Source organism: Primulina huaijiensis, chromosome 1, assembly GCF_012295235.1.
Source record: "Primulina huaijiensis isolate GDHJ02 chromosome 1, ASM1229523v2, whole genome shotgun sequence".
NCBI lineage: Eukaryota > Viridiplantae > Streptophyta > Magnoliopsida > Lamiales > Gesneriaceae > Primulina > Primulina huaijiensis.
The window spans coordinates 1,292,867-1,304,742 of record NC_133306.1 but is presented as its reverse complement, the minus strand read 5'-3'; positions in this window follow the sequence as shown (position 1 = coordinate 1,304,742).

The window sequence follows — 11,876 nt, the reverse complement described above, 5'->3', positions numbered from 1 at the left end:
TTCGATTTGCTTTTGGGCATACAGGCTTTTATATGTAAATAAAAGTTAAAAGAGAGACCAACTTATCACATTTTAAAATTGATTTTTTAAATAAAAAAATTTAGACCTAAAATGTTTATTTGAAAAATATATATCTTTGCTCGCTCTTTGTTTTATTAAGTTATTTCTTCTACATATCTGATCAGACATATTTATTATTATTAATTATTTTAAGTTGGAAAGATGTCCTCTACATACTATATTATTGAGTTGTTTGTATTTGGATAAGGCAAAATGCCCACATAAAGCTTCAAATCACTTAATAAATATGCATAAATACAAAGTCGTGGGTTAAAAAGGTTATCTTTTTTAGCTCTGATATATCTATACACTTTATTTATATCATAGAAATTAATGATTGGGTGATTTTTCTCTATTTCCACCAATCAATTTGATATAAAACAAAACGGCATATAGTTTTTCTTTTTCTTTTTCTTTTTTTATCCCAATATTAGGGTGGAGGATTTTCTCGCTATGTGAATTCAAACTAGGACGACAATGGAGCGGAGCGGAGGTATATTTGTCATCCTCATCCCTGTCCCTGAATTTCATCCCCACTTTCATATCCGTCTCGATTCTTCCTCTCATCTATGTTTCAAAAATATTAATGAGAATGTACTTGAGCTATTTCTGCACAACTTAAACTATATCAAAATAAAGCTCAAATAATTTCATTTGAACCACGACTTTTGAGAGTTGATCAGAGTGATTTAAATCACTCATACTCTGAAAGTTCCGTTTCCACAGTGTGAATGTGATGAGGATAAGTGTTGTGTGTATCAGAATGTAGATGTTGTGCGTAGGTGTTGTAACACCCAAGACAACATGCAGCGGAAATTATAGTCTAACACATTAACACGTAACTGGAATGATAATAATATGAGAGACGAGATATAAATTATGCACAAGTATAAAATACTTGCGCGGTGCCTCAGGGCAAAAATTAATTCACTAGAAAAACTTGTAAGTTTACAAAAACCAATACTAGTGAAAGAATAAAACAACTCCCTTATTAAGGTGAGTAGACAAATTGCATCCTAAACCTCTAACAAACCGTATAACAAATATATAGAGGATGCATCAACTGAGAAGTGAAAAGTCTTCAAAAATCAACACACTAATCAAAACAGTTATTAGGCGTTGTCTTCAGATGTTGTCAGCACTTCACAGCAACACTTTAACAATGGAACGAGATTGCTTCGATCTCAAAAACTCTTCGTGCCACACCTTCTCTCAAAAATTGTTTTTCTATATATCTTCTACTCGGCTTTTTTAACTTCTCATCTAATTCTTATTCAAAACATAGAAAAAACTATTTTATTAGGAAACAACTTCTTTAAAACAAGAATATCATATCTTAAAGATATTATGATATCACATCAATCATAGTCTCATACCAAATATTAAATCTACACGAGATCATATCATAAATTCGAGATTATACTCATGTCTAGAAAGACAAAATATTAAAGATATTAAAAAAAAATATATCAAAGAATAAAATATGTCAAGGAATAAAATTCCTTTCATACTCGATATGACGATATAAATCAAATCACTCGCATTAATTCGAGTAACAACTTCTTTTTTATCCTCATTCTTTCATAAAAATTTGGTAGGGTAAGTTTTGACAATAATGAAAGAATTTATAAGTTGTAACACGATATGTACGTATAATTACACTCCAAATATAATGAAATACCAAGCTTACAATTATTAAGAAATTAGAGAAAAAATTATTTTGCTACCATTCTTGTAACATTCCATGATGCATTAACCCTTGATCGACACATGTCTAATTCAACATATTTAAAAAAAAAAAACTAATCACACCAATAAAACTCAACTTATGAAAATTAATTGCTAATGTAATAGAGAATGTTATAACAATTGGTATATGTGATTTTTTTTTCCTCAGGAATTATAATTTTGAGAATTTTTTTTTAAAAAAATAATGAAATATAGCAGAACTATTTAATGAATCTAATCTCTTGAATACCTCGAGACATATTAAATGTTTTTTTAATACCGAGATTACTCTTAAATATTCAATAATATGTCAAAGTGGGAGACAAAAACAGGCACTAATTTCATTTTAATCTAAATTAGTTAGCATCTTAATTTGTCTTTACTTAAATAGTATTTAATAATAACACATAACAATAATTAATTAGAAGCTTTAATTGTAACGAAACGATTCTAGTGGATGCCGAAGAGTCATATCGAAACTAGTTTTTTTAAAAAAAATTATATATACATATATTATTTGTTTATTATTGTATTTTTTAGCATTGTCTCTTCATGTACCATTATATTTTGAGTTATCTTTTTAACTATGTAATACGTGTAATAGTGACAAGTGGCACCTTATCACTAGTTAATGAATGGAGACCAATGAGTTACAAATTTTGTTAATCTATTTCAAAAAACATCGAATATTCAAATCTCCAAAATTTATTCGTAAAATACTCTCCATCCTTTTAACATTTAAGAGATAAGAGATGAATTAAAGATATTACACAGAGTTTACAAATAGATGACGATGTGTTTTTCAGAGATGTCTGAGTCGGTGGAGTACGCACGTGTTTGACCGATAGTCGTAGGATTGATTCTCCCTACAAATGTTTTATCGAGCAGACTTATAGTATATGATTTGCACAGTATAATTTACTCGACTAACAAAGTTTACATATTATTACATTTAAAAATATAATCAGAGGCGATGTACCATATTTTAAGAATGTATACTTTTTAGTTCTAGAAAATATATTTTTGATGATGATTGTTTTTAAAAAATATTATCATAGTCTTCACATAGTGTAAGCTGCTACAATATAAGTATGTCAATTAATTGATCAGGACCATTAAATTAAATACATTGACCCGCCATTAAGGGTGTTTAGGTTTACTTTACAAAAAAATATACAATTTGGTACATAAATAAAATGTCAAACAGCACAGGTGAATCAATTATTGAACACCCACAAACTTTGCAAAATAAATTATCCTACGACAATTATTATACTTTAATAATTAGCCTTTTAAAATTAAANTTTATTCCCTGTCAGTTTTTTTATTTACAAGACAGTCTCACGGATCAATTTTATGAGATAGATGATCTATTTAAGTCATTCATGAAAAAAATATTAATTTTTATTGTAAATATGGACAATGTTGACTCATTTAATGAATAAAAATTCATGAGATCGTTTCACAATAAATCTACAACTTTGATGGAGCCGCTTATAGGTAAGCTCGCATTCGCCCTCACTCAAGAACTTAGGAAGATATATATAATATTTGGTAAGTATAATTAATCTAATCAAATGAAATTAAATTTCAAATATATAAAATGGAGATATTATTTCTGATTGGATGTGTTTGGATTAATGGATTGATCAGACAAGGTTTTTAATCAAATATTTAAATATATGGACTTGAAATTATATGTATAGACTATATTTCATAAACTTGTCATTGTTTTGAATGTAACAAGTAAGAGGGATATGAGATTTGAAGTTTAAAATAAATCTGCTCAAATCCATCGGATGCAATTTAAGATTGCATTTGAATGAGATAATTTGATTTGGAATACGTTGTTTGATTTAGGCTATGATTTGAAGAATGATCTTATTTGAATATAACTTATCCGAACAAGTTAAAATTTTATTTCAAATCCATCGATCTCAACTCAATTTAAGGAAAAAACATGTTACTTATGATAAAGTAAGTGACTTTTTTTTTTTTTTTTACGAGGAAGTGAGTGAGTTTGATTTTTTATCTGTATCCATCATCAATGGCTTTTAAAACAACAATATCGCGTCTCTTAATATAAACAATAAATTAACGTTAAACATCAAGTGTTTCATTAAATAAGCGCACTAAAATGATTATTAATCATTTCATTCACCTTAACTTCCACCCACTAACTAAAGCTTCATCCTTGAATTTAAGAGTGGGTCTCATGTGAGACCGTCTCACGGATCTTAATCTGTGAGACGAGTCAACTCTACCCATATTCATAATAAAAAGTAATACTCTTAGCATAAAAAGTAATATTTTTTCATGGATGACCCAAATAAGAGATACGTCTCACAAATACGACCCGTGAGACCATCTCACACAAGTTTTTGTCTGAATTTAATAGAAGTTTGACGGAATATCTAACGAATATAATCAAACTTTTTAGTACAAATGATAATATTAATTTAATTGAATTTTAAATTATCATCATTTGTTAACCCCCTCCCCTAGAAAAACACTTTTAATCCAGAAGAAATGAAATGAATTAAAGTCAAAATATATTTGTTATTTTGTAAAATCAACCAACATTTCGTCCCCTTTCAGCAATGAAATGGCAGTCCAATACAAATAGGTATTCATGCAGTTCCAATGCTCATTGACAATTAATAATACTTTAGATTAATTACTTTTCAAAATGATTGTGATGTTTGGAAAGGCTCGGGTCATCTTTGGATTCGGGCAGAAAGGGAAGACCAAAGCAGGACCAGTTCAGAGTTGGTTCCAAGAAATCAAGAGGAGGCTGGATGGAAGTTAACTCGGGTAAAGAAAGAGTAACATATTTAAACAACTCCGGGCATGCAGCAACCCAAGAAGCATATCAGACCACTACGGACTCATACAAGCTTGTGCTCATATTCTTGTCCGAGAAAGACAGGGTTGAATGGTAACATCTAGATGGAAAAGGTGTCTAGCCAGACAGGGAAGCCCTTGGCATCCCAGACACTTGCAACACTTTTTAGTTTTCCCTGACCAAGTAAGGCAGGGTACCCGATAAAATTAAGTTAAGTGATTGTGGACCATGTCCACTGGTAATCGAGGAGTCGATTCTCCTCCACGTTTCCAGGTCATCCAACTCGGGCTCACCTTACCCCATCACCAGCAAGAGCCATCCAGGTTGGTTCTTTCCTACTCAGATTGACCATGAGATTGGAACAAGGTCATAAGTATGGGTTACCATTCTTACAAGTTAGTGCTCATGACAAGACCATGGACAGTATGGGTCACCATGCCTAGTGTCAGAAGACATGGCATGAGTAGATGTCTAATCAGGAACAATGTCCAGACATTGCAATCAAAGTCTATCTTCTCCCCTATAAATACTCAAGTTTGCTAATTCATTGGAGACATGAGATATTGCATTCAATAAATTCTCTCTCTACTTACTGTGTTATGTACTGACTTTAGCCTCAGAATGTCCACACTGAAAACTCCTTCAGCGCCCACTGACATTTTCTTGTTGAGTGAATGCAGATCATCTGACATGAGCTCATCCTACCCCATCAAGAGTACTCACAGTACAGGACAGACCACCCGAACTCATTTCATTAAGTCAAAAATCTTCACATGAAAATTACACATATCTGCCCAGTAAATTGCTCATTCATCTCACTCAATCGACCTGGACATCATGAGATAAAAATATAAATTAAAAAACTCAATCATCAAAAACATGTGTGTATATATAATTCGAGATGTCATTATTAAAGTAACGTACGAATAAATTTAAAGTTTAATCATGATCCAACTACTTTTCACGCAACTCCTAAAAATTGATTTCATGGTCTTAATTTTGACATCGAATATAACACCAGTGATAGTTAAATCATTTAACAATCCAAGAGCCACAAGAAGATTACTTTGGTACATATATATTTGCTGTTCTCAACAATTATCTTATAATAATTGTATTAAGTTGTAACTTATAGAAATTCAGTCAAACACGTTATTTTGATTCTAATAATTATAGGACGAGCTCTTTAACAAGATTTATAAAGAGTAATGACTATTTCATTTAAATCTTTTAAATCATATTATAACAAAAATATCATGTATCGATGTTTTCTCGACAATAATAATATATTCCTATCCAAGAACTAACAATTATTTGATGAAATTATTATGAATATTTTTGTTTGTAGGAGCCCATTCCCTGTATTCAAGACATGACTTGCATCTTTACTAAACAGGGAACAAGATGTGGCAGCAAATATACGTAACATATGTGGAAAATTAGGGCAAAAATTTGTGTGATACGGTCTCACGGGTCGTATTTTGTGAGACAGATCTCTTATTTGGGTCATCTATAAAAAAAATATTATTTTTTATGCTAAGAGTATTACTTTTTATTGTGAATATCGGTAGGGTTGACCCGTCTCATAGATGAAGATTCGTGATACTGTCTCACAAGAAACCTACTCGTGGAATTATGGATCATTCAAAAAAATGTCATGTGTAATTTTCTTTAACTTTTTGATAAAAACTTACATTTAAAATCTGACAAATGTTTCACAACAAGACCGTTCATGCACACCGGTTCTAAATCGCACTATGTAAAGTTGTTAATAATTGCTCGACGAACAAGTTTCCTACAGTCCAAAAACATTAAAAAATAAAAATAAAAATAAAAATAAAAATGAAACACGGAATCCAAGCCTTGTTGACTCCATTTCTAAGCTTTAAGCTGTCTATTTCTCAATTTATTGATGGAAAAACATTTTTTTCAATATTTTGTCCAATTTTATATTTTGATTCACTAAATTTTCAATTTTTGTTTTGGTACATCAACTTTTTTATTTTTTTGCTATTTTGATTTAATTACTGAAGTGACATCAGATAAGTTAGCAATTTTTGATGTCACGTCAAACATTTTTTAATATCATGACATCGTTTTCTGGTTTAATGTCAGGAATTTCGATGTCACGCCAGTACTTCGACGAAATAGAACTGAAAGCCAAAATAATTCAAAATTAATACACAAAAAACAAATTTAAAAACCTTAATCGACAAAAACTCAAAAATAGAAAAATTAAATGACAACAAAAAATATTTCCCTTTTATTGAGATAACAGTGTTTTCACTATTTTTTTTATTTTTTTTAAAAACAATTTCTTGCACTTTTCTTAACATTAATAATTCATGCAAGCGTCTACAACACTAGTATAATACAAACCAAGTTCATGTCATTTCTAAGACACTATATTACATGATATAGTTGTAAAATACATTGTAAATGCACTTAATTACCATAAAGTAGGGATTATTATTTTTTCCACAGAAGTGCAGTTTGATAAACGAAAACTAAGAAATGTAGCCCGATCAAATTCACATCAAAAGCATGTATTTTCATGTTTTATTGAATACCCATATGGTCGAGGCCAAAAAATAAACGCTCAAGATCTCGATTTGATTGTAAAATGCACGCGAGCCTTATCATACATTATGGATTTTGAATCTGGCTCTGATACCATGATTAAAACCGATGCTCACAAAAACCCAAGAATCTGTGAGGGATAACCCAATAATAGTTGTGTATGTCACCAAAATATATATTCACTTGATGTGAGAACTAACGAGTAATGCATTTAGGGTTTGTAGTGTGTAAAAAAGTTGTGGATAAAACGTAAAGCATCTCTTCATTCCACTAGACCTACGAGGTGTACTGCATTGCCCTTGATTTTTGGACATTATCATATGTACGAGCATATATACCCATGGCTGAATGAACAGACGGCGTCCCATCAATTGAAATAAAAAATTTAAAATAAGATTTAAAACATTTTTTAAAAATACTGATAATTTTATCCCTATCATAAATCGAATCTAGCTCTACTAAATTTCTTGATAATCTGTTCAGTGCTTTCTGATAAAGCCACAGCCTGCAAACTCTAATAATTTACTTTTGGAAAAACTGAACCGTGTCTCCGCTTCCACTAAACGAAAGCAACAAAAACAAAAGACCGTGAGAATTCCTTTATAATTAAATGGTAATCAGTCAATCCAACGTAAAGATTATAGTTACGATGACAGCTAAATCAAATTCTTAATATACTAAGATAAATATTATTGCATCAGAATTTTAACCAAGAAATATTTATTTTTAGTTACCCAAAAAATATTTATCCATTTTGGTTCCTTCCTTTCTTCTCTAGGGCCATCAAGTGCTTAAAGAAAGTGTTATTCCTTGTTTCCATGCAAAAAAAAGATGGGGTTGCACCATTGAAGTGGTAATATGTGTGGTGGAGCATATTTAGTTGTGGATATTGATTGTGACATGGTTTTGAAATGTGGGAACGTTGACAAAACAAGCTCGACGGTGCTTAAAAATTTTATGTGCGTTGAAATCGAAATATCAGTCGCCGATGACTTGTTACGTAAAAGTTAGACTTGAATTCGAGCTACGTGCTTAATTCATTAATTGTGCTAGATAAAAGAATTACAATATGTTGAGCTTACTAAAGTCTTGTTAATATTGAGATTGTGATCTAACTCAATCCCAAAAAGTAGCTCAAGGGATGAATTATCCAAGTTAATATATGCAACTCACAGGAATAACTCAACCCCAAAAGCTAGCGCAATGGGGGATCGTCCAAAGTCCATATATGCAACTCCCAAGAATTTTATCCAACTGATGTGTGACAATTAACACACTGCCTCACGCTTAAGAATGAACATCCGAAACGTGAAGTTTACAAATGATCTAACTATGGGCAGAACGACTAGCCCTACTATAGGCAGTCCAACACATAACGGTGGTGTAACGCCCCAGATTCGACGATTGTCCTCACTGTACCAAGATAAGTCTTTACAAGGTGATTATGTCCTCACTCACACGCTTCCTAAGAAACTTCCTAGAGAGGTCACTCATCCCATAATTACCCAAAGTCAAGCACACTTAACTTTAAAAGTTCTTATGTGATGAGCTCCTGAAAATAATATGCATTTTCTTGATATGATCAGTAGTACCTATCAAATCTTTTAAGCACTCCTCAACTGCACAGTCTCATACCTGAACAGTTTTTTTTGATTCCCTCTCATTCTGGTGTGAGATCGGTTCATTCATATTCCCTTCGCCCAGAAGCATGTCAGGAGCCGCTCATTGTCCGTGCAACCTTATGGCACCGCGATCACTCCCCGCCCTCTTTGTCCACGGACATCACATGCCCACCAGCTTCTACTTAGTTCGTCCCCGAACAACACCCCGAACCATACTGTACTAAGAGGTCGACTCTGATATCAACTGTAACGTCCCAAATTCGACGATTGACCTCACTGTACCAAGACGAATCTTTCCAGCGTTTTTATGTCCTCACTCACACGCACCCTAAGAAATTTTTCGGGGGCAACCCATCACAGAATTACCCCTAATCAAGCACGCTTAACTTTGGAGTTCTTATATGATGAGCTCCCGAAATGAAGATGCACTTTCTTGACATGAATAGTAACTATCAAATCTTTTAAACACTCTCCAATTACACAGACATCAAAATATTAATAAAATGTTCATAGACATCAAAATAATATCATCAATCGCTCCGTTGTTGTACAGTGAGTACCCACAACAATTGAATATAGACTCATGAACATTCCAGCTAACAATGACATGAACTTTAAGGACTGTACTTGTTCTAGGTATGAGAATAACATGATTATGCCATTATTAATGCCGAAGGACTGAATTTGTTCTGTACCAGAGAGAGAAGACGTCAGTTTCTCAAAAGTTTACTCACACTTGGCATATGCATATCGATAGGAAAAATAAGTAACGTAACCAGATACAAAGTTTTGTAGTGCCATCAAATCACTTCATTTCCCAAATGCATATCTAAACTAGATCCTTTTATCTTATTACTCATAACGTACAAATGTCAGCTCGATTAAATTCTCAAATATGACACGCGGCGGTCATTGATGTACATAAATTGTTGGATCAATTTTATTTATTTGAGTTTATATATAAATAATTATGTATTGTAAGTTGTCTATTAAATTAAATTCAAAATAATATCGGATATAACACATTTCGACCATTAAGGTGCATGGACCTCACATAAAAAATTTATGTGGGACCATGCATCTAGCTTGTGGGTCCTATAGGATCGAGTTCAAGTGTAACACACTTGGTGAGTCGCCGCTTACAGTTTTCCTCCGTAATAATATCCCCAAGTGTCTATGCCCCAACAGTTTGCGATAGTTCGGGTTTTCAAATATAATTACTCACTGTCAAGAACTAAAAAGGTAAAACGGGTTTCAGCAAAATAAAAAAATTAATCCAATGGTCAAATCAACGATCATGTTTAGCCGAGACGATCTAAAGCACGATCTTTAATAAGATCGTGCAATTACGTATCCACCCAATTCAACTCACCTCATCATGCAAATTATTGGTTCATGCACTTGCACTTGATGCATTAAATTCCAAGAAAAAAAATTCATGCCACGGTAGGCTCACTTATACAAATATATAAATCTAAACAAATGGGAAAATATATAGATCCATTAGCATGACAAACGATAGCAAAAGACTCCCCCAAATTCATCAATNTATTGGGTAGGCCTGGGGAGCATATATAAAGTGGGTTTCATGAGTTCTACTAACTTTTGGGTTGGACCAACATTTGTAATTTTTTAATATCGTAGCCCAAACTTGATTTTCGAAACATCTAGATCCCATTTGATTGCCTAAATCTTGGATTATTGTTTAAAAGTCCTTTAACTTGTAAAAAAAAAAAAAAACAAAGAAAATTGTGCATTTGTTGCCTATTTTTTAAGACCTGTGTTAGGATTGTTATATATAATCATATTACTCACTGAAAATTTTAGGTCCGATTCCAGCAAGTGACATTAGTCCAGACGCAGGTTTCGAATTGGCTCTGAGCTTGAAATCACAAAGAAAACCGTTAAAAGGGCCAGGAGTGTGTCCCGACGTAGCCCCTCCGACGCTCAAGTCAGAGACTGAGATGTAAGTGGAGAGCTGCTAATGGTGATGCTGAAAAATAATATAATGAATGAACTGAACACTCAAACCTGGTATTTATAGGAGAATACTTGGGCCCATAATGTGCCTTCCAACTTTGTTGGGGATGGGCCAAGGATCCCAAATCTGAGCATAATCTTAGTGGGCTCATCTATGGGATATCAAATCCTATATCATGTATGATAGTAAAAAGAGATGTGAAATTCATATATACAAATAATTGTTATTTTATAAAAATGTAAATAAAATTATGATATCTCAATCAAGTTTGAACTTCATTTTCGCCGATTTATTGGCAAAAATACACACCGTGTTTTCTAAAACCTGTCGATATATATATATATATATATAGTTTATGGCAAACCAAGTGCAAATCAATTATTTAACTAGTGTGAAAACTCTTGAGATTTGATCAGAGCTCGATTATTGTTTTAGATTGATACATTATCGACTAACCCTTGAGTAATTACTCTGAGTTGCTATAATATGTTTGTCTCTTACATTCTATATTGTCGAATTTAAGTGTTAGTTATTTTTTGTTTTGTAATTTATTTCGTAGTGAGACTGGTGTATACTGTGTCATATTAACATTTTTGAAGAGAAAGTACTAAAATTGTAAAAAATGGAAAGACTTGTCTCCGAATGGTTGATAACATAAATATCTAAAAATTATAAATAAACAAATGTATATGACTAAATTTGCTGTTTTCTTTTAGTTAAGCTATAAAACTTCCTTCGACCTTGGTTCTTGTTGAGTTTTGATCAGATCGTGACAATTGTGAATGACAACATGTTTATGTATATTGAATTAAACAACTTAAATTATCATGAATTTAATTAATAATTACAACTGACGATTTAATAAAAAAAATTAAAAAAGAAGAATAAATCAACCAAGCTTTATTTTTACAATTAATAATTAGTCAATGTGACAATATTGACTTTTAAGTTAACTTTAAACTAACCAAAAATTTATGACAAAAAATGAATACAATTGGATCCCATGGAAGTCCTAGTCATCACACTCTTCCAACCACTCCGCATCTACGAGTCTATATAT